The 21,289-nt window shown below is 50.0% G+C and overlaps 1 long non-coding RNA gene across 1 annotated transcript; it reads right to left on the bottom strand.

The window, feature by feature from the left end:
• Positions 1–820: 820 nt before the first annotated feature.
• Positions 821–20,998, bottom strand: LOC131582117 (uncharacterized). The gene is made up of 4 exons (XR_009278281.1): positions 20,638–20,998; positions 18,704–20,058; positions 11,828–11,995; positions 821–1,563 (listed from the first exon to the last, which is right to left on the bottom strand). It is a non-coding gene; the product is annotated as an uncharacterized LOC131582117 (long non-coding RNA).
• Positions 20,999–21,289: the final 291 nt, after the last annotated feature.

The raw sequence follows: 21,289 nt of genomic DNA on the forward strand, positions 1-21,289 counted from the left end.
CTTTCTCTTTTTAATGAGCGGGATGACATTAAAAATGTGGTTCTGTATGAGCCACTTCTAGTGCAGTCTATTTTCACCATGCAGGCAGTCAAACATTGGTGGATTGCTCAGAGAGGTTGTGCAATCTCCATCCTCGCTGGTTTTCAAGATCCAGCCCAAGGCACCCCCAGGTAACCTGGCCTGACCCCAGGGCTGACCCAGCTTTCAGCCAGAGGTTTGACTGGAGCTCTCCTGTGGTCTCTTCTCACCTGGGTTGTCCGAAAAGCCCTTGCTCTCCAAACTCTGGTGAGCGTGAGTGGGAACCATTCCTTCTCCCCAGCCTGGGACAGATGAGCCATTCCTCTTTTTTCTCCCTAACTTCTCACCTCTTTAGCCTCTTAATATAAACTTTGTCAGCACACGCTGTTTGAAGGGAAGAGGCAGGGTCTGTTTCACCAGAAGATTCCCAGGTTCAGCGACCTGACTAGATTTCCTCATGTGTTTTTTTTCCCCAGCTGGCTGAATTTCAACAACTGGGCTGTACCTTGTATAACAGGAAAGATATTGCTCTTAAAACACTCCCCCACACGCAAACAAACACGTGCACACACAGAGTCTTAGTTGTCATGTTCTTGAGAACTGTGCTGTTCAAATGGCATTGTCTCTAGGCAAAACTTCAAATTGATTTGTAATTGAAGACACTTTTGTTCCAGTCAAAATCTGCTTTTCTCAAAGCCAAGATCTAGCACTGAAACCATTTCAGAGCCACTGTCTTCTCAGTGGTCTTTATTAACACATGAAACACCTTATTAACATTAATAACATTATTAACACTTGAAATATCCCAAGAGGACTGTATTCCTATGCCTTCAGTACAAAAGCAGCACTCGGATGTGTGGGGGTCCCTGTCTCCTTTTAGTCTAATTTCTAAGCCTGGACCCTGATGAAAATACTGAATTAAGACAACATTTGAGCACATACTTAACTCTGAACACAGCGAGCATCTCATTGCAAAACACTCCGTGATTTCAGCGGGACCGTGCTCTGAACCATTCATGGATTTCATTGGCATCAGCAAAATAAATGTCTTGTTCTACATCGCTTTTTTTGTGACTCAAGTGTGCCCAAGAAAGCGGAACAGCAGAAGCTGTCCACTTCCCCTTGCCCAGTTTATTTTTACCACTGGTTGCTGTGGGAAGCTATTGTGATTCAGTGTGGCAGTAGGAAGTTCCTAACACTGCTCTTTGCAGCAGAGGATGTTGTGGTTCTTATGCAAGCCACAGGCACAGTGAAAATAGCTGACCTTTCAGAATGTTTATCGAAGCACCTTCAATTCACAAGGGGAACAGCGGCGGCTTCTGCAAAGAGCTAAAATCTGTTTCTAAAGTCCCTGTTGTGCTGAAAACAGCCCAGGAATCTTACGGGGATCCTTTCTGGTGGTGCGAGGGAGGCAGGTGTAGCCGCCGGCGTTTGGTCCTGCGAAACCAGAAGAGAAATGTTTCACCTCCATTCTGCGGTCGCATCAGCAACCACATGAGTTTCGGGACAGGCTCCAGACGCGTCACCTGCGAACACCAGATTTCCCTGAGCGGGACCAAAGCAAAATAATGTCACTTAACAGAAAGGCGACATCCTCTGCCTGCCCAGCCAGGTCCCGAGGGACATTGCAAGAGCTTCCCCTCGCTTCTGCGTGCTCCGGGCTCCCGGGGGCAGGGCCGGGCTGCCGAGCGCTCGGTGCCAGCCCGCGGGCAGCGCTCGGTGCCAGCCCGCGGGCAGCGCTCGGTGCCAGCCCGCGGGCAGCGCTCGGTGCCAGCCTGTCGCCGTGCTGCCCTCTGCAGTCAGATGCTCCAAAGTGCGCCTCAGCCACCGGCACCATCCTGCCAGGCTCCGGGCACTGACAGCCGGGGGCTTTCTCCCGTCACAGAGTAAATCCCTTGCCCTGCGGAGAGCGGTGGGTATTCTCCCAAACCCCCTCCCACGGAGAAGGCGCCTCGACCCCGCAAGGTTTCCCGAGACGCGGCTTACGGGCTGGGGCCAGGACACGGTGTGCCAGCACCTCCTTTGGCCCAGCGCGGCTGGCAGGGGCTCAGGGATGTTGGTGATGTTTGTCTCCCCGTGTACAAGGCTTTGCTGGCAGAAGATCAACACATGTTCAGAAATAGGCAGCTTCCAGCTCAGGTCCCAACAGCCCCAAGTGCTTGTGACAAGGACTGCACAAAGCGACAGCCACTCTACATGTGGATTGACAAAATCATACAATATCCTGAGTGGGAAGGGACCCACAAGGATCGTTGAGCCCAGCTTCTAGTTCTGCACAGGACCATCCCAAGAGTCCCACCACATGCCTGAGAGTATTGTCCAAACCATTCTTAAACTCCAGCAGGTTTGGTGCTGTGACCGCTGCCCTGGGGAGCCCAGGGATTGCCATCATTCCCAAACCATAATACCAGACCTGACCCCAGGTTTCTAATACAGGTTGTGTGCATCTTGCTGGCTGTTTTTCTGCTATGGAAAGGCTCTCTACTCCAACAGTCCTTTTACTTGATGCCCAGTGCACTGAACAGGCAACTTCCCCTTGCCCACAGCCCCATCTTGACTTCAGAGTGCTTTGTCTTCACCTGTCCCCATCTCCCATGATGCTGGTGCAGATGCCAGCTCAGGTTCCTCATTTCCATCACCACCACCTCTCTTTTCCCAGATTCTCTGACTGCAGAGCCCACAGGTTGTTTTGATGTTTTAGAAACAAAGACCATGAGTCACGGCAGAACACAAGGTAAGTGCATCATTAGCAGATGTCTGCTCCAAACCCACTCCAGGCCCTGGCAGCCCCTGCAGAGGCATCACTCCCAAGGATGTGACAGGCCCTACTTTGAGCCAAGGGGGAGGCAAGATGTGAGTAAAGGGCAGAAGGTGCCACACCCCAAGGGGATGCCTGGTACTACCTAAAGCATACATGAGGCAGGGGCTCCTAAGGATTTACAGAGTAAAGTAAACTAGAAGCTGGTCAGAAGTTAATATATATTTTCTTCTTGAAAATGAACCACTGAAAAGCTTTTTTCTTTTTAACATGCACTTTCTCCACAACACTTCACCCCCAAAGGATTTTCTCTCCAGCCTCTCCCCCAACAAATCTGGGCTGTAGCAGCTAAACATTCATAGGATTTACCTTCTCACTGCTCATCAGCTGCTTGCTACATCTAATAAGAAGTATTAGGTATGATTGGTGGCCCAGATACCCATCCATAAAGCAATTAAACTCCTTCTAGAAGGAGTCTTCACCTGTCTCAGGTGCCTGTGGTCAAATATCCATCAGTACCAAGACAGGAAGCACCTTCCTGGCAGCTTCATGCTGGACTGGCAACTCAAAGCAGTGTTTTGCGAGTAAAATTTCAGCTGGGAATTTGTTCAGATAACCTGGGTCCCCAGGCCAGCTTCTGGTTTGCTCTGTGATGTTGAGTGAATTCACAGTTTTGTGTACTTTTCATCTGCAGAACAGGGCTGATACCTCCCATCACCTTTGCAAGCGTTTGGGTGCTAAGGAACCAGGCAGGTGGGCTGGTGTGATGTTAACATCCTCTTGCAGTGCTGAATTTCTAGGACTGAATCACTTTTTTCTATCTTTAAAAAAAAATATTTAAAAAAAGACATTTTATTTAACTTCAGCTTCCCTTCCTAATTATTTAATGTAGTAGGAGTTATTTTGTCAGGAGAGGGCACTTGTTGATGGTTTACCCCGTGTTTCATTAATGCATGTAAGAGGTTAACTCCTGGTAGAGAAACACAAGCATGGTTTTAACAGGGGAAAAAAAAAATCCCCAATTTTACTTTCTACTCCTGCACTAATTTGTGACTATTTTTACCGATGTTAACACTGAGCCAGGGTAAAAATACTCCCTAGAAAGTTTAGAATTTACATTTGTCTTCATATATATTCAGCAGAAATCCAGCTCCCCAGCCTCCGCACTGCCTAATCTGGACTCATTAACTTCACCCACCCCCGAGAAAAATGTCAGATGACTTTGGCCTGGCGAAGCCTTTCACCCACAAACACTCAGCAGGAGGGTCCAAGTCTCCTGTCTGCACAAACAATCCCCGTGGAGCATCAGCTCTGGCACTGCAGGCATCCAACTCAGCCATGGGAACAGATTCACCCTTCCTAACACAGCCCTGCCTCAGGGCAAAGTCTCTGATGTTGGGCTCCATCCCGCTAGGATGCTGAGCCCTGGAAGCATCTTCCACATGGCAAGGCAGATGGATGGAGGCTGGGGAAGAAGCACCACAAGGAGAAACCTTTGTGGAGCATCTTGTGAAGCACAAGGCAGCCACAAGCACGTGGAACTGGCATTGCCAGGTTCTGGAATAGTGCCATTTTCCTTCTGTTAAATGGACATAACATTTGCCTCTCTGAGATGCCCTTTTGCTGCACAGCTGGAGGCTTTCATGTCAATGTGTCAGTGAACTCTGCTCCAAAGACATCAAAATTGTTCTCTGGCAGGTTCCTGCAGAAGAAGCAAACCATCCCTGCACAGAAGACAGAAAGCACGTGCAGTGTCTGGGCAGCCTGGGGCTGTTACCATCTCACAGCAGCCCAGGAGGGATGAGGCTGGAGGAGTGTCCAGTCCTGCTCCTGTCTCACAGCAGCATCACCTGGGGCAAGTATTGCACCTACTGCTGGGTATCCCAATATCTGCAAGGATGGAGACTCTACACCTTCTCCAGGCAAGCTGGTGCAGTATTTGACCATCCTCACAGTAAAAAAGTGAGCTGACATGTCATGTGCTTCAATTTGTTCCTGTTGCCCTCACTGGCCACCCAGGAAAAGTCTGGCTCCAAGTTAAGGGTCTGAGGAAACCCCTGCATTTTTATGGAAATGGGTGTGTTTTCTATGAAACCCAGGAGAGAAAGGGGGCTCATGTTTAAGCAGAAACCAAGAGCCCAGAGGCTCCATCAGCAAAGGGAGGGCAGCTCCAATCTAATTAAACTGAGAAAACATCCTTAAACATCACCATTTCCCTTCTTCCCTGCCTCACTTCCTGGGCTCCAGGTTCCTTCCAGAGGAAGAACTGGAGAATATTTAAGATTATTTATCCTTTTAGCAGTGAGTTTTAAATTAGGAAGTCTAGAAGCTCTGTCACCACCCTTAGAAAATCCTCCCCTGCAGAGGGCCAGAGGAGGGGAAAGCTCCAATGCTCCCTTTGGTACGAGACCCTCCAGAGTCAGTCACTGCAATGATGAACTAGGACAGGATATTTATGGGACTTAAGAAACCAATAACATCTACTTTCAAGCCTGGCTCAGGCATGTGTTGGACACAGCCTGCACAGCCTGGAGTTCAATACAGACCTCCATATCCCATTTATTCCTCCTTTTGTATGCCAGAAAAACCCTTCCTCCTTAGAATAGTCAAGCAAGAGAGGGATGGCCCAAGACATGGAGTGCAGGAGCTGTTGGTGCTATCTGAGCCCTGGCTCTCAGCTCTGCTCGGCTCCCTTGCCTCCCTGGCTCCGCAGATCCGGCACCTCGCCCGCCCCACACACGTCAGTTCCTCGGCAGCTTCTCCAGGCTGCCAGGCTGTTTTCAAGAAGCGATTTCCTGCAGAGGAAGATTCTTTCCAAGGAGTCCAAGTGGGGAACTTCCTGGTGCAGGGTTTTCATGGGAAACCATTGTGAAAGCAGCTTTGCCACCCACAGGGAAGGGCTGTCACTGAGCAGGCTGCACCCAGCTCTGTGTCCCCAGCCCAGCCTCCCGGTACATGCCCAGGGGGTGAGTTTTGTGACCCTCACTCATCTCCCCCATGCTGCTGCTGGGATTCTGACTTGTGGCAGGGGCAGTGGCTGGATGGTGAAGATCTGGACTGGGTGCAGGCAGTACAGAGCCTCCCAGGGAAGGTTCTGCACGGCCTGTCCCTCTGGTGGGAGAAGGTGTGGGAGAAGCTGAGAGGAGACATAAGACTTCAGCATTCTTTGTCTCACCAGCCTTTGCATTCTCTCTTCATTATGCTGCTGGGTGTGATTTAAGCAGAGCCACCAACTACCAGGACAGCCTTCTTCCCACAGGGAGCTGGGTGGTCTCTGCTCCTCAGCCTGGTTCTGAGAGGCACCTGGGTTTCTGGGGGCTCCTCTGAAATGCAAATCCTGCCAAGGCTTCTCCCCACTACTGCAAGGGTGGGGCAGCCCAGCTCAGCTGTGCCATGGTGGAGCCAGGGCAGTCCCAGTGGCTTTGGCAGCTGGGATTTACACCCGAGCATACGAGAGTCAGCCTCAGCACAGTGGCAGTGCCCCACAGCCCTGGCTCTCAGTGAAACCTCAAAATGCAGCAGTTAAACCCTCAGCCAACACAGACACTGGGGCAGCAAGTTACACTGCGCTGCTGCTTCTCACCATGGGCGGCTTTAAAGTCAATTATTGTTCATATCCTTTTATTCCAAGTGCAGATCTCCTAGCCAGTGCATGTTCCCTACAATGCTGCTTTTCATTCCTGCAGTTGTTCTGATTTGGGTGTATTTTGTGGCTATGGATGGACAGGCAGCCCAGGCTCGTGCCCTGCTGTGAGCTCTCACCACCTATGCTGTGGCAGCACTGCTCCCACATGGAGAAGTCCTGCTGGACATCTGGACTAGATGCTCTAGTTCCAGAAGTTTTTTCCTTGCATCAAATTCTCTGGTTTTGCAACCTCTCTCTGCAATTAAAATAAAACTGAACAACTCCCAAGAAGCAATTTCTGTGAAGCATTTCAGGAGCAAGAGGCTGGTTCCTCTTTCAGAGCATCAAAAAACAACTTCTATTTTCCTCATAGTGTTAGCAATGTTCAGCTGAGCCCTGCTCTTTTTTCCCCAAAAAAAGTTTTAGTTTCCAAGAAACAGAACTTTATTTTGAACACAAAGCATCTCTTTGGCCAGCCTGACACTCCTGGGTACGCTCACAACTTTTGAATACACATATATGACCTACAAGAACATGACCCAGAACAGAGGGAGCTGAACCAGGTTTCAGTGAAGGTCCTGTCACTTCCCAACCCACCACTGGCTTAATTGTGTGATGCTGGGCAGGTCCCTTCCCTCTGTCTGTGTCCTGCTTTCCTGTTTTCCTTGAATTGGGGTTTAAGTTCCTTCATGCAGCACTTTGCTGGACCTTTGAGTTGGCAAGTATCTGAAGCACTCACAAGGTGCCAATCCAGTTTCCGCCAGTGGCAGCAGTGCTTGGTCAAAAAGGATGAATCAAAACCTCCTTCCTCCTTCTCCCTTGGCCTGCTGGCAGTGCTCCTCTTAATCCAGCCCCTGGTGTTGCTGGCTGCAAGAAAGCACCACTGGCTCATGGTCAGTGTGTTAACCACCAGAACCTCCCAGTCTTCACCTGCAAAGTTGTTTTCCAGCTGGCTGGTCCCGTGTGTACTGGTGAGTGGGGCCATTCCTTCTTGGGGGTAGGAGTTCCCATTCCCTTTGTTGGACTTCATAAAGATCCTCTTTGCACATTGAGGTCTTTGTGAAAGGCACCCTGGAACGTGCAAAGCCAGGGGAGCAGGGAGAGCTCACAGCATTTAATAGCTCTAGTGGTGGATCTTGGAGAAAAGGGTGGAATTGGAGACACACATCGCTCCCCTCCTGAGCACTGCCCATGACAGAGGGGGGACACCGGCCTGGGGACAGCCAGGGCACAAGGAAAGGGGGATCCTGTGAGCAGCTGGTGCCATCTCAGCACACACTGTGCCTGTGCTCCTTCACTCACCATCTGACAAGCGAGGAAGCAGCGCTCAGGGAAAGAGGTGACCAGGCAAATTTAAGCAAAGACGTCCCAGGGAATGAGTCACCGGCTCTGCGTAAGAAGCCAGACTCCGCTCCGGAGGGAGAAGGGCAGCGGGAAAAAGGAGCGCTCCCAGGAGAAGGCTGCAGGATGATTAAAAGGCTTTTATTTGGATCTTGCATTGGAGATCCCCCTGCTGTGGCAGCAGAGGTGTGAGAGCAGAGCTCTGGGTGTGCCCATGGAGCAGCTCTGCCCACGGGGATGTGGGAGCAGTGGGAGCTCAGCTCCTCAGGGAGAGGCTGCTCCCAGGAGCAAGAGAAATCACCCACCTAACTCAGGCTTTTCTCAGGAAAGACTTGGCTCTGCTGGTGACATTTCTCATGGGAAATTTTATTTCCTTGAAAACCTCAGGTATTCAGGTCAATGAAAAGCTTTTAGCAGAGTGGCACCAGGCACACTGAGCTGGTTGAGTCAGAAGGTAATTTCCAATACACATAAGGCAACTTCCGCGGACCAGAGTGCCTCATCACCATGTTTTCCTGGTGACAGCTTCAGTTGTTTTGCTTCTAAGAATCAGCCTTTTGTTTACTGTTTTAGCTTATTTCCTCATAGAAAGCCTTTCATTTACTCCCCAGCATTACCTGTAGCTTTTAATCCCAGCAGGTGAAGGAGGTGGAAGAGGAACAGCTCTTAACCAGCAGGGCCAGCGTGCCAGAAATGGTACTTTTTTTTTAAGCTGTTCATAAGGATAACGAGAGATGAAAAGGTTGTGTCAGGAGGGGGATCTTCTCTAGTTGGAAAACACAAAACACAAGAGCACTGCTGTCCCTCCTGCTGGGGCCCTGGCATTTCTGATCTTGTTGCTCCAAGGGTTTGCCCTATGGAGCACATGCCCCAGAAAGGCAGCCAAGGTGGACGGGTGGATGGGAGAGAACTTTCCAAGGGACTCACACCCATCCTAGAGGGGCTGCAGTACCTCAAAGAGAGAAGAAAATCTGGCTGGAGAAAAAAATCTCAGAGCCCAGACTTGTTGGGTGAAAGGTGTTGGAAATGCAAATCGTTAATTTAAAGAACTGGGCCAGGAACCAGGGGTGCCAGGCTGAGCTGCTATCTGCTGCATCAGCTGCGAGCCTGGCTCGGGATTTCAAAATAAAATTAGACTTGCAGTATATGTCTTTAAATATTTAAATTACTTTCAGTAATTCATATGGTGACATTTAAACAAAGTACACCAAGCAAACGGCTCCCAGTGCTAAAAGGAAATGTTTGCAGGTAATAATATTTAATTTAAAAGGGAACAGCTGATATCAAGGCAGAATCTTAATGATGAATTCAACCTACATTTCTCTGTCAAGCAAGCAGGGAAGAATAAATCCCCAGGCCAGTGAATGGTTAAAAATTCAGAGTGGTGTGATTGAAGTGCTGGTCCCAGACACCCCAAAGAGCTGTGAATTACATGGATGCCCAAATATTTGCAGGATCGGGGCTGCTGTGCAGAGCAGCTTTGTGGGCTCCCAGAGGTGGGGACGAGCAGTCTTATGGTGGGAAATGAGGACCACGGGGACTTGGTGATGCCAACCCCCCCTGCCACACACCTGCCCTCCCACAGCCTTCCTGGGCCCTTTGCTGTGAGTCTCTTCCATAAACTAAAGGGAAAATCCATCCTGGGTGCAAACAAGCAAAACTCAATGAAGTCAGCTCACACACAGGCAGCTCCGCCGCGGTGCTGCCGGCCAATTTGGAGAGCTTAGCTGGGTCTGTTACATCAGTCACACTGGATTTCATAACATCAGACATTTCAATGAGGGTGACTCATTCTCTCTTGAAGTGTATTGTATGTATGAGCAAAGATGATTAACTTTTGCTGAATGGTATGATTTCTGGGATGGGAACTGCTATTAATTAGGAGCGGATCTCAGATGTTCACAAACCCTGTTTTCATGGCCTACTTTGTATATTTTTCTCCATTCTACTTGTTTTTTTAGCTCAGGATAAATATTAAAGTGCTCTTCCCTGCTATCTGGCACTAAAGCATCCAGATGTCCAGCAAAGGCATCTGACTTTCATAGTCAGGCACAGCCCAGGGCTCAGTTCCTGTGGCCAAGCTTCAGCTACTTACCCTAAAAAGCTCAGTTTTCACATTAAAAGCAAACAAAACAAAATAAAAGGGAGCTTCCAGCCTGTACAAGTGCAGCAGATAAAGTACCAAGGGAGGTAAAATAAGCACAAATGGCTCAGAATGTAAAATCCAAAGAATTATCCTTTCTCATCCTCCCCCCAGATTTTCTTTATCCAAAGAAAGTTCAGGACTTATGCTAATCTCATGCTTTTGGCTGTTAAGGGTTGAGGTTTGGGGGTTAACACCACCAAGGATCTTTGGGATAAAGAGTTTGCCAGGTTCAGGGAGAAAAATACCCTTTCAGTTGCACTGGCTGCAAAGCTGGACAATTTACCAGGATAAGGCCAGGGTGTTTAGTGTCTTCAACCACATCTGCAGCAACCAGCACTGCACAAGTGCCTGGAGAAATTAAGACCAGCCAGCTTGGAAAAGCCAAAGGAGGCTGGGATGGGATGGGATGGGATGGGATGGGATGGGATGGGATGGGATGGGATGGGATGGGATGGGATGGGATGGGATGGGATGGGATGGGATGCTGTCCTTCCCCACTGGGCATGCCAAGGAGCCAGGCTGAAGCTGGAGACCCGACAGGTCAGTGTTTAACAGCCAGGCTCTTCAGTGGCATCTTGCCACCACCTCATGATTCCCAGCATCTCCACTGGGATGACAAGGTCCCCTCCCAGATCCAGCCTATCAGCTCCCTCTTATCCTATCCCATGGCGCTGGCAGCGAGCAACACAACATCCCACAGAGCCAAACATCCCACCCTGCTCCAGCTCCATTGCTGTGGGCAGTAAAACAGTCCTGGGAATAGACAAACTGTGGTCAGTCCCTCTGCCTGGCCAGCAAGGAGCTGGAGGAAGTGTCCTGTTCTTGGTTCCTGGTGAGACACCACCATGAAAGTCAACTGTGACTTCCAGAGAGGGAAAGGAAGGGTCACAGCTCAGCCAGGTGTTCTACCAGCAAGGATGAGGTTCATGTGCTTTGCCCAATACCCCATCCCCATGCCCCCTCCAGCACTCACAGCACTCCTCAAATGTCAGGCAGGGACTGTGGGCACCAGTGACACAAACAAAGGTCACTGGATCTGCGCTTTTCCCCTTCCATCAGCTGAGGCTGCTCAAAGCTCCTGGGCACAGGCTGGAGAGCTGATCCTGCTCCACAGCAGGCAGTGATGAAGAGCATGAGCAAACTCAAGAGAAACAATTTTTTATAGTTAATCGAGACAATAAGAGATTTTTTTGATAAAAACTCAGGGCTGGGCATTTGAGCACAAATAGGGGGCGAGCAGTGAAACTGCCCGTGTGGGGGGGCAGCCCTAACCTGTGTGGGTTTGGAAACTTTTGGGGCAGTGACTTGCTCTCCTCTACCCCTCCTGCTTGTCACCAGGCAGTGGGCAGAGGCAGCCAGCCCAGGGTGACCTGCCCTGGCTCAGGCACTGCAGCCAGGCTGGTGGCAGCAGACCTGGAAGCACCTGCTGCTCCAGGTTCCCTGTAACCACCGCAGCTCCCAGGCTTGCTCTCCAGAGGCTGGGAGGTGTGGGAGCATTAGAAGGCTTCTCCTTTCAGACTCAACAGTGAGGAATGTGCACTCGAAACAGAGATAGGGCTGGTTTCACTTCTCCTGCACACCAAATCCAACCGTGAGGCTCTTTGAGATAAAGTGGCATGTAGGGGTAGAAAAACCCCACAATTTGCCTAAATTTTGCACCCATAAAACGCCACTGGCAGATCAAAGTGTGGATGTATGATTCAGGCACAAGTCTGGGATGTGTGAGCCACTGCCCAGGCGTGCAACAAAGGCTGAGCCACGCAACACCAAGGGTTTCCTTGGAGACTGACGCAGAAGGGGCTTCTCCTCCAGAAGCACTCTTTCCTTCACCAGGCAAAGAAATACCCTAAATCTCATCCCTACCAGGAGAGCCAGCAGGGTTCCACGGGCCGCTGGAGGAAGGGGCAGTGCTAAGAGCCTGGAAGGGGCTTTTCCTCACCTCCGAATAGTTCTGTTGTGCAACTGTGCTCCTAAAAATGTTTGCTGGAGCAACAGTCTCTAAGGCGATTTCCATAACAATGGGTGCAGAAGAACGATCTATGCTGCTGGAGGGATTTGCTCGCTCGCTGAGGACAGGGCACACCGCAATTCCAGCGGTGAGATGTTCCTGTGAGTGACAGAAAAAGAGTAAGAATTGCTCTCAGCAGCTGCTGCAAAGCTCCCCAGAAGCCCTGCTGTCCATTGCCCGGCCGAGGGGCACGGGCAGGGCTCTCTGCCTTGCCCCAGGGCGTTGCCAGAGTCTGCAGGCACAAAAACACCCACAGCAAAGGTACAAAACCACCAAAAATGCTTCCACACCTTTGGCACTGCCCAGCAAGCACACAGCAGTGCGGGAGCTGCAGCAGCAGCTGCACTCTGACATCAGCCAGAGCTCCTGCTTCATCCCAGGCCCCAGACCTTACAAGGTCCAGAGTTGCACAAAGCCCCCACGTGTTTCTCTTTTATTTCACAATTCTGGGTGCTCAGCCCCAGCCAAAACCAACCAAGTTTTCTCCTTCCCCACATCTTTTCCAGTTGACCCATTAAAATCAATGCTCAGCCACTGCCTCCAGTTTGAATCGCTCACATCCTGCCATTACAGCTTTGTTTAAATCCGTGCAGAGCTCAACCTGTTGTCAGACAGACACTAATTTGTGTGTTTCTAATTATTTGTTTCCATCTTGAAACCTGTTTTTCAGCAGATTGCAGCTTTATTTTAATACATGCTTGGCTAGAGCTTGATATACTGGTTGCCAGTAACCTAGACACAAATGGGATTGCATTGCACAGGGGGAGCAGGGGGAGAAAAGAGACTGACTTAAACTGAATTAAGAGCCTGTTCATAAGAATGAATTAACCAAAGTTGTGAAACAAGAGCACTGTTGCATTGCAGAAGATTGTTTCTGTACTCCTGCTTCTACCTCTCCAAATAAGATGAACCTCTGCATTCACAAAAGGGCATTTGAAACGTCTCCTTACACAAACGCTTTGACCATGTTTTTATATGTGATTAAAGCTCTAAAACTTAGGGTTAATCCTTTTTATACTCACATGGTTGGAGTTAAAAATTAGCTCATCAGTGAGTGACCAAACCAGGATCAATCTCCAACAGCTTTCCCAGGATGTGACTGCAGGCACTGTCTTCATTCAAACAACACTGATAGCATTTTCCCCTTCCAGGAGCAGCCTGGGCCCTTTGCTTCTTGATCATTTTCACACAAGTTTCCAGAGGGCAGGAGAAGTAGCTGAGGTGCTGCTCTGAGGCAGTTGACATTGCTGGAACACACCAGGCAGCACAACCAGTGCTCTGGGACCTGCCTTGCTTCGTTCTCTCTCTGTAGCTCTTTCTCCTGTGCTGATGATTTTGGGGTCTCTGATCTAAAATGCAGGTAAAGAAGACTGAGGCAATTAAGCAAAATGAAAACTATTTGTTATTTTCTGGCAAATACTGAGTTTTTAGTGGAGGCCCTGTTCTGCACAGCCCTGACAGAAGCTGCTTGCAACAGTCTCACCTTTGGCTTCTCCTCTCCAGCTCCCTGCCTTTCCCTGGGTGTGGGAAAATGCAGCAAGGGCATCCCACAGACAAGAAAGCTTCAGTCCCCCAGCCCAGGGGGTGAGGTGCCCACCAGGACAGGCAGGAGCCACATGAGGAGTGGCAGGGTGCATCCAGCAGCACATTGTCTCCCCGGCACAGCCTGACCTCTGGCTGTCTCCAGAGTCAGCCACAGAGGGAGTGAAACCCTTGTGCAGCTCTTTCCAGCAGTGAACACACTCTAAAGACATCGATTTCTCTGCAGGCTTTTTTGTCAGCAGACAAGGGACTCAAAAAGCTGATTGTGGGGCATGAGGATGTACTTCCCAGGAGGAACTAACTGCTAGAGGGAATTGGGTTTTCTGTTGTCAGCACGGTAGCCTGGGACTTTGGAGGAGATGGAGGTTGAGGGCACAGCCCAGAGCACCTGGTCCATCTTGCTCCCGGTGGACAGAGGCCCAGCTGAGAGGCTGAGAGTGTGCAGCATCTCCAGATGAACACTGGTGATGTCCTCCCTCGGCAGATCTTGGATTCTGTGGGATACATGGCCCAAAGCAGTCATTCCATCAATGCCAAGCAGCATGGAGGTCACCTGGGAAAAGGCCTTTTCCAGGCCAAATTCTGGGGGCAGCCTCCTGGTTTGGTCCTTCTGGAGGAGCATCTCATCCCAACATATCTGCCTGCACCCATGAACTGAGCCAGTGGGGATGGAGAGGGTCCATCACCTCCTCATAGCCCTTCCATATTTCCACCCAGACATTTTTGGTGAGCTTCTACTCCTTTTTTTATGCTAAAAAGGAAAGAAAAGAGGAAGATACGCACTTGATGTTAAGGAAATCTAACAGAGCGTGCAGCAATCCAACTGCTCAGACACATATGCCTCCTTCCTTCTGCTCCGTACCAGCGAGGCTGTGCCATATTTAGATCTGGCTCCATCTCTCACAAACTTGACCAAATGTTCCTCCACAGTGTCATCTCTGCTTGTTTACCCCCAAACTGTTCACTGAAATCTTCAATTCGGTGAGGGGGAAATAATAATAATAATATTAATATTAATTTTAAGAAAGGTTTTCTTTTTAATGACAAGAAAAGCACTAAATGCCAAGAAAGGCAGATCATAACAGTGGCGGGTAAAGAGGTTGAAAGATCCCTTGGTGAGTCATCATCTCCATCAGGGACCTCCTGTGTGAGGAGGCAGATGTGTTTCCTAGAAATCACTGTGCTGTGGTGGGGCCAGCCCCATGCTGGCAGCCAAGGCAGCGGCCAGCCAGCCGAGTCATCGGCCCTGGGATGCTCCCACAAGTGTGTGCTCCCACAGGAGTGGCCCTGGGATGCTCCCACAAGTGTGTGCTCCCACAGGAGTGGCCCTGGGATGCTCCCACAAGTGTGTGCTCCCACAGGAGTGGCCCTGGGATGCTCCCACAAGTGTGTGCTCCCACAGGAGTGGCCCTGGGATGCTCCCACAAGTGTGTGCTCCCACAGGAGTGGCAGGTTCAGTGACCACACATGAAGGCAGGCACAGAGCTGTGGCCACACTGAGGTTACCTGGGTGTGACTCCTCCAAGGAGCTGCCCCGTGCAGAGCACTGGTCAACAGCAAAGCAAAGGGGTAACAGCCTCCCTGAGGGAAAGGCTGAAAGTACAGCTTTGTCCAAGTAGGACACACGGGAAAGAGCAGAGAGCATTTCTTGTTCTTCCTCATTGTACCAAACCATGGCAAGTTCACCCCAGTGTTTGGGCCTCAGCATCGTGACAGGATCAGGTAGAGATGCTCTTGCTCCACACTTTCAGCCATCATGAGGCAGAGGTGAGCCCTTGTCCTCCCACACACAGTGAGGAGCCTTGGAGACTTCTCACTGAACATCCACACCTCTGCCTGGCTCGCCTTTGGTGCCAAGACACTGCTGTGTGCTGGAGGGCCTGGTGCCAGCCTGTCCTGCAGCCTTGCAGGATGTGCAGCACAGCACCCCTCACACCAGCCACGGGCCTTGTACACAAAACCTGCTCACACTCGAGGCAGATCCTAGGGAGTTAAGAGCATTTTCTTGGCTTGCTGTGCTGGTGGAAGAGCGACTTACAGCACAGCAGATGGATAAAATTCTAATTTGGGTTTCACATGATTTATATAAATAGGCTTAGACGAGGTTGCGCAGAGATGGCGCAGTCATCTGCCAGCCTTGCTCTGTTTACCTCGAGACCCCCTCCTCCCCTGTTAATGAGCACCCAGCGGTGTCGTGTGTGCTGGCAGTAACGAGTCACCTCATCTGTGTCACCTCCTGCCAACGCCACGGCTCAGGGCTGAGCTCCCAGCGAGGCAAAGCAGCCTCCTGCCACCCCACCTGGACACAGCTTTTATGCTCATCCCTCAAGCCCAGAGACAAATTGTCAAGGAGCACACCAGAGTCACAGCTCCCATGGCTGGCTTGGGGGAGGGGGTGAAGGTATGGACCACGCTGCTTCCTACCCAGGTGAGTGGGAACAAGAGCAGGGCTCTCGCAGGCCCCACTCTCTCACAGGACACCAAGTTCTGCTGGGGCCTCTCCCCAAGGGTGGGTGGCTCAGAGTCAAGGGACACCAGTGGCCCCACTGCCACCCTCAGGAAAATGAGACAGTAACTCCCTCTCCTCCCCACCAGTGTGTCACCAAGGAGCCTTCACCACATCCTGACAAAAATCATCAAGCACGCCTTTGTCGGGTTTAGTTAGAAACCTCTTCCTCATCTCCACTGCTCCTCTGTCCCTCAAAGGGTGACACGAGCTGGTGCTGCTCTTAAGAAGGGGCTTGTGACAAACAGATGAAGGTCTGGCTCCTGTGAGACTCCAGAATGCATCTGTTGAACATCTCCATCACACATGGATTATCTCCTAGAAATCAAATGTGACATGATCCCAGCAGAAAAGGAAGTACAAAACTAAGCTGCTGGTTTCTTTATGTGGTCACCAGAAGCTGGATATGTGGACAGCTGCATCTTCTCAGTATCAGATATGGCTCAGGGGTCACTCAGGCCTGGTGCAGAGGACAGGGGCAGGGGCTCTGCTTTTAGCACACATTGACCACCACGGTCTGAGATGCAGGGGCAATCAAAGCAAAATCGCCTGAAACAGGAAGTTGGACACAAGTTTCTCCAGTTTGAAGGCCAAAAACCAGACTGCCAAATGGAGTGACACTTCTCCCTGTGGGTCCAAAGTACCCCATGTCACATCATGTCACATTGTCATCTGCCTTTGAGTGCCTTTGGCCCTGGCAAAATGATCATCATTAGAAAGTGGATGTATAGTTTGAGGTAGGAAATGATGGAAACATCATTAAACTAGCCCAGAGTTTGTCTGCCTGCATCATCATTTTCACCACCTGATTTTCTACAGAAATAAGGTTCTCACAGCTATACCACCCCTGCACCCCTCCTCTCCAACTCTCCTTCTCTTTGGACACTGTCAGCCACACGGTACAGGGGCCCCCAGTCATCATGGGAATGTGAAGTCTGGCAGCTGATGAGAAGGTGATGGTGGGTGTTTAGCTTTTAGTGGCCAGTGAAAGCTCATGCACGTCCTTTACTCCACAACATAAACCCATCGGAAACCAGGCTTTGCTGGTTTCCGCCGCTCGTGGAACAAGTTGTATTATTTGTATAATTGTATCCTAGGAGCCCTAGTTTCTGTCCTGCATAGTCCCTGGCATGAGCAGTATTTTCCACGGTCAGCCTAGAAGGAGGGAGCAGACTTTAACCCCCTCAGTGCAAAGAGCAGATTCCCACATCAGGTTCTTTCCATGCAACCCTTCCTATGAGAAAAAAAGACCTCCTAGGACCAAGGCACTGTGCAATCTCAATGCCAGCAAGGGGTTGCCTTTAGGAGAGGTGCAGGTGCCTTAGGAACAGTTGGGGACCCTCCTGGGGGGGCTGCTTGAGCTTTCACAGCTGCTGCAGCCAGTACCATCCTCAAATGCCACCTTCAGCCTGGCTGCTGCCAAAACTCTCTGATGCAGCCTTTTTCCAGCCATGAGTCATAAACCAGCTCTTCACCAGCTGGGATAAAGGCACAGGTCACCAAACGAAGGAAGAAAAAGAGATTTCTCAAGGGCCAAAGCAGATAAGCCCCTACAGTTTGACAAAGCTTCCCTGCTTGTGCATCTGTGCTGGAGGAGAAAAGTGACGTTATGCAGTTGGAAATACCTCTGCCCAAGGAGATGCAAGCAGAGCCAGGTCCTTGCTCTGGGCCACTGTGGAAGGTAACAGGAGCTTCATCAGGTACCTCCAGCTTGAGATGAGCAGGCCAAGCCACACATGGCTTGGAGCTTCTTGGGATCTGAGTCTGGTATGTGCTGAAGAACCCCAGGTCCAGAAGGGGAGGTCTCTGGGGTGATCACAGCCATCCCAGAGCACAGCCACCCTAGTCCTTGTCTGAGTTCATCACTGAGGTCCTCCTTAGCCAGCCAGAGCCACATCAACATTCCCACCCCTGCTTGTTCCTGTTGTCCGAGATCCACCCCTAATTATGAGCAGCAGAGAGCAGAAGGGAAGCACAGAAGGGCTAGATACTCAGGTCAAAAGTGGTGGGATGCTGGGACACCAGCAATTCCTAAGAGAGCTGCCAATGTCCTGCGGGTGGGGGCTAGTAGAGGCGCAAGGTGCAGGACCAGGAGGTCCATGGAACCCTCACCATCAGCACCTCCAAGGACTCAGAGCCAAGCTGGGCTCTTCTCAGTGTGGGTTGTGCCATGTGTAGGCCTAAAAAGCTGGACCATGAAACTTCTGTTGAGCTTGGAGGGTGAGTTTGTGCTGCCCTGGGAAAGAAGAGCAAGTGGCAGGTTCAGGGCACTGCCAGCAGCTGGGCAGAGTGTTCCTGCATTTCCCAGTGCCCACATCAGTGGCAGATGAGAAGCACGTCAGGCAGAAAATATTTGGAGTTTTCTTCTAATAGTTGCTGCCTCTGTGCTGAGGACATAAAAAAAAAAAAAAAAAAGGGGCTGGATCTTCTGTCTTAACCTTTTCCCACTACTGCAATGTTTTTAAGCAAAACCCAAAGCATTCCAGAAGAGACTGGGGAAGACACTCACAAACCAGAGAAAATAACTTACAGTTAAAAAGGTTTCAGAACTGGATGATTTAATTGTTTCTGGATTTCATTTCAATGTTCATTTTTCCAAAGTATTTAAAAAGCACCTACTTAGTACTAATAGCAAAGATATTTTCTTGGAGAAGTGTGAGTAGCTCGTAGAGGCAATGTTTGAAAAATAATAAAAAATAATAAAACTTTGCTAACTGCCCAGAGCACAAAAATCACATTTGTCTAAGAAATATACTTACAACAGCAGGATTTCACTAGCATGTGAACCAGCAGTTGGTATGGGATCAATCTCTGAGGCTTTCCCAGTGTCTTAGTAATCAAGTGCCATTATTTCAGTCCCAAGCAGTAGAATTTCTTACATCTTCCAACAAATACCCCGGCGTCAAGCTGGAAGCTTTGACGAACAGGACAGCTGATTCCTGCCACAGATCACAAACCTCAGCTTCCCCCTGTGAGTCAACACAGGTGTGAACACTGAAATCACAAATCCAGCCATGCCAGCAGAAAAGCTTGGATTAAGCATCTACTGAAGCCTCTTCCTTGAGCGAGGGACTTTCCTGAGCTTGGTGCTTTGGGTCGCTGCCTCTCCCGTGGGACACAAGGGCATGGAAGCCTGGGTTATTTTAGTCTCCTGTGGAGTGAAGTCACCAGCACTTCAGCTGGTCCCCATTCACAACTCCCCGTTCATTCACTCCAGAGCATTCCCATGGCCAGATGTTTATCACTCTTGTGTCACCCTGCAACTATTTTGCAGGGGTGGTAGGAGTGGCTTTTGGAAGACATTTGAGTACACTCACAAATACAGGCTTTGGCTGCTGTGTGTTTGGACAAATAAATAAGTGCAACTAATCAGTAGAAATGTTTTTATGTTAGCTGTGACTGGGAAGAGAGGATCCCAATCCTGCCAGATAAAAAAATCCCCATGGAGATTTCTAAGTGCCCAAAACCAGCTGGACTAAGACCTTGCTTGTTCATCCCATGGATTTGTGTGGGTGAGGAATTTAAAAAATAAAGTTTTTAAAAATAAAACTAAGCAAACAAATAACCCCTCTGCCTCTTATCTTCACACAGTCTGAACTGCTGGAAGAACAACATGGCTGAGTGTGTTGGACAGCACAGCCCTGAGCCAGGTCTCTCCAGCCCTGAGCTGGAAATGCAGCACTGATGGAGGTGGTTGCTCCTGCAGCTCCCAGCACCCAGAATCAGCAGTTCTTGTCCAAAACAACCACTCATATACATGTATTCAAAAATACCTGAGTTTTTACTCCATTTAGAACACACCTTGGAAGGCCAGCCTGTCTGGGAGTGCTCTTCCTGGCCTCACAGCATGGCAGCAGCAGGCAAGCAGCAGTTCCAGTACAACACCAGTAGTAATGGTCTGTCCCAGATAAAGCTGTCCCAGGCCCACTTGCCTTGATGTCCCAAACAGATGCTGGTAGGATCTGATGCTTCTGCTGGTGTTCCTGCTGGTTACAGGCAGTGATGAACTGTTTCCATATCAGAAGAGGGTTTTGAGAAGGCAAATGACAAATCATCAGCTGCTGCCTGGTGACAGCTCAAATGGAGCAAAGTGGGCTTGTTTTGGAGTCAGGACCTGTACAGGGGAGGCAAAGCACAGCTCGAGCATCCCTAAGTACTCTGAGATCATTGCAGCACCCAGGAAGCCAGAACCCACCCCTGGTCAGGGCAGCCCATCCTGCTGAAGTCAGTAGAGCAGATGTGCTCAACACCTGGCAGCAGGTCCCAGCCCTGATCCCTCTGAAACCAGCAGCTAAAGCTCCCATTTAACTTCAATAGAAACAGGATTTGGCCTGGATCTCAACTAAACCCATGACCATCAATGGCTTTGCTTGGGGTTTAATTCCCTGGATTAAAGGGAATTTGCCCCACAGTCACTCAGGGAGCCCCAGCTCCCCGGGCAGAGCTCAGCACCCACATCCCACCACTGCTCCGCCACAGCCGATGAGAGCAAACCAACCCAAGGGCCCTGGGTTTTAAACAAACAAACAGCAAAAAGAGAAAGAGAAAGAAAAAAAGAAGAGCATTTATTTCCCCTGCAGCTGTGCTCTCCCGGACAGAGGATTTCTGTGGCAGGACAATGACGCTTTATGCAGCAAGGTTAAGTTTCAGTTACTTGAAACTATCAGCTCTTGTGTTCGAATCATCTTATTACCTCCACAATCAAACAAGGCTTCCCCACGGGCAAGGATTCGGTCATGCTGTTTAAACTGGACACAGAAGTCAGGCAGGGCTGGATTTAAAGTGGGAGCTGCCCAAGGCTGCTTTTGGAAGGGGGATACAGCCGGTGTGTTATTCATCCTGTTGGGAGAGGCAGGTCCCACGTGCTGAGCCCCATTTATAAGAAAGAGGAACTGAAAATCAAGCCCTAGAGTTAGGATCTTGGTTCCCAAATGTCCCCTCTGATAGCAATTTACTACCATCTAGCATCAATCTTGGTCCTCTCCAAAATACTTAAGGTATCTTCAGATCCAGTGTGACATCTCCCATCTCCGCCAGAATTTCACTTTCTACAAGCAAACCTCCAACCAAGTTCTCTCCTGGCAGCTGCCTCTCCCACCAGCAGTTTCGGGAGGGCATCACCTCTTCTAATTACCTGTACAAATTCTCTTCATGACCCAAGTGGAAAGAATCAGCCCTAAATCCCATCAGCTGCAGTTAGGCTCAGCTTGGGAAGTTACTCAGTATTTGGGCACATCCCACAGTCAGCAGCACATAACATGTGATGAAGCCAATGTGCATTTCAGGGCTGCAAAGCTAAAGAGAGCAGATGCTAAAAGCCTGAGTGGTGCTTGTGAGCTGAGGCT

Source organism: Poecile atricapillus, chromosome 9 (genome assembly GCF_030490865.1).
Source record: "Poecile atricapillus isolate bPoeAtr1 chromosome 9, bPoeAtr1.hap1, whole genome shotgun sequence".
NCBI classification, from domain to species: Eukaryota; Metazoa; Chordata; class Aves; order Passeriformes; family Paridae; genus Poecile; species Poecile atricapillus.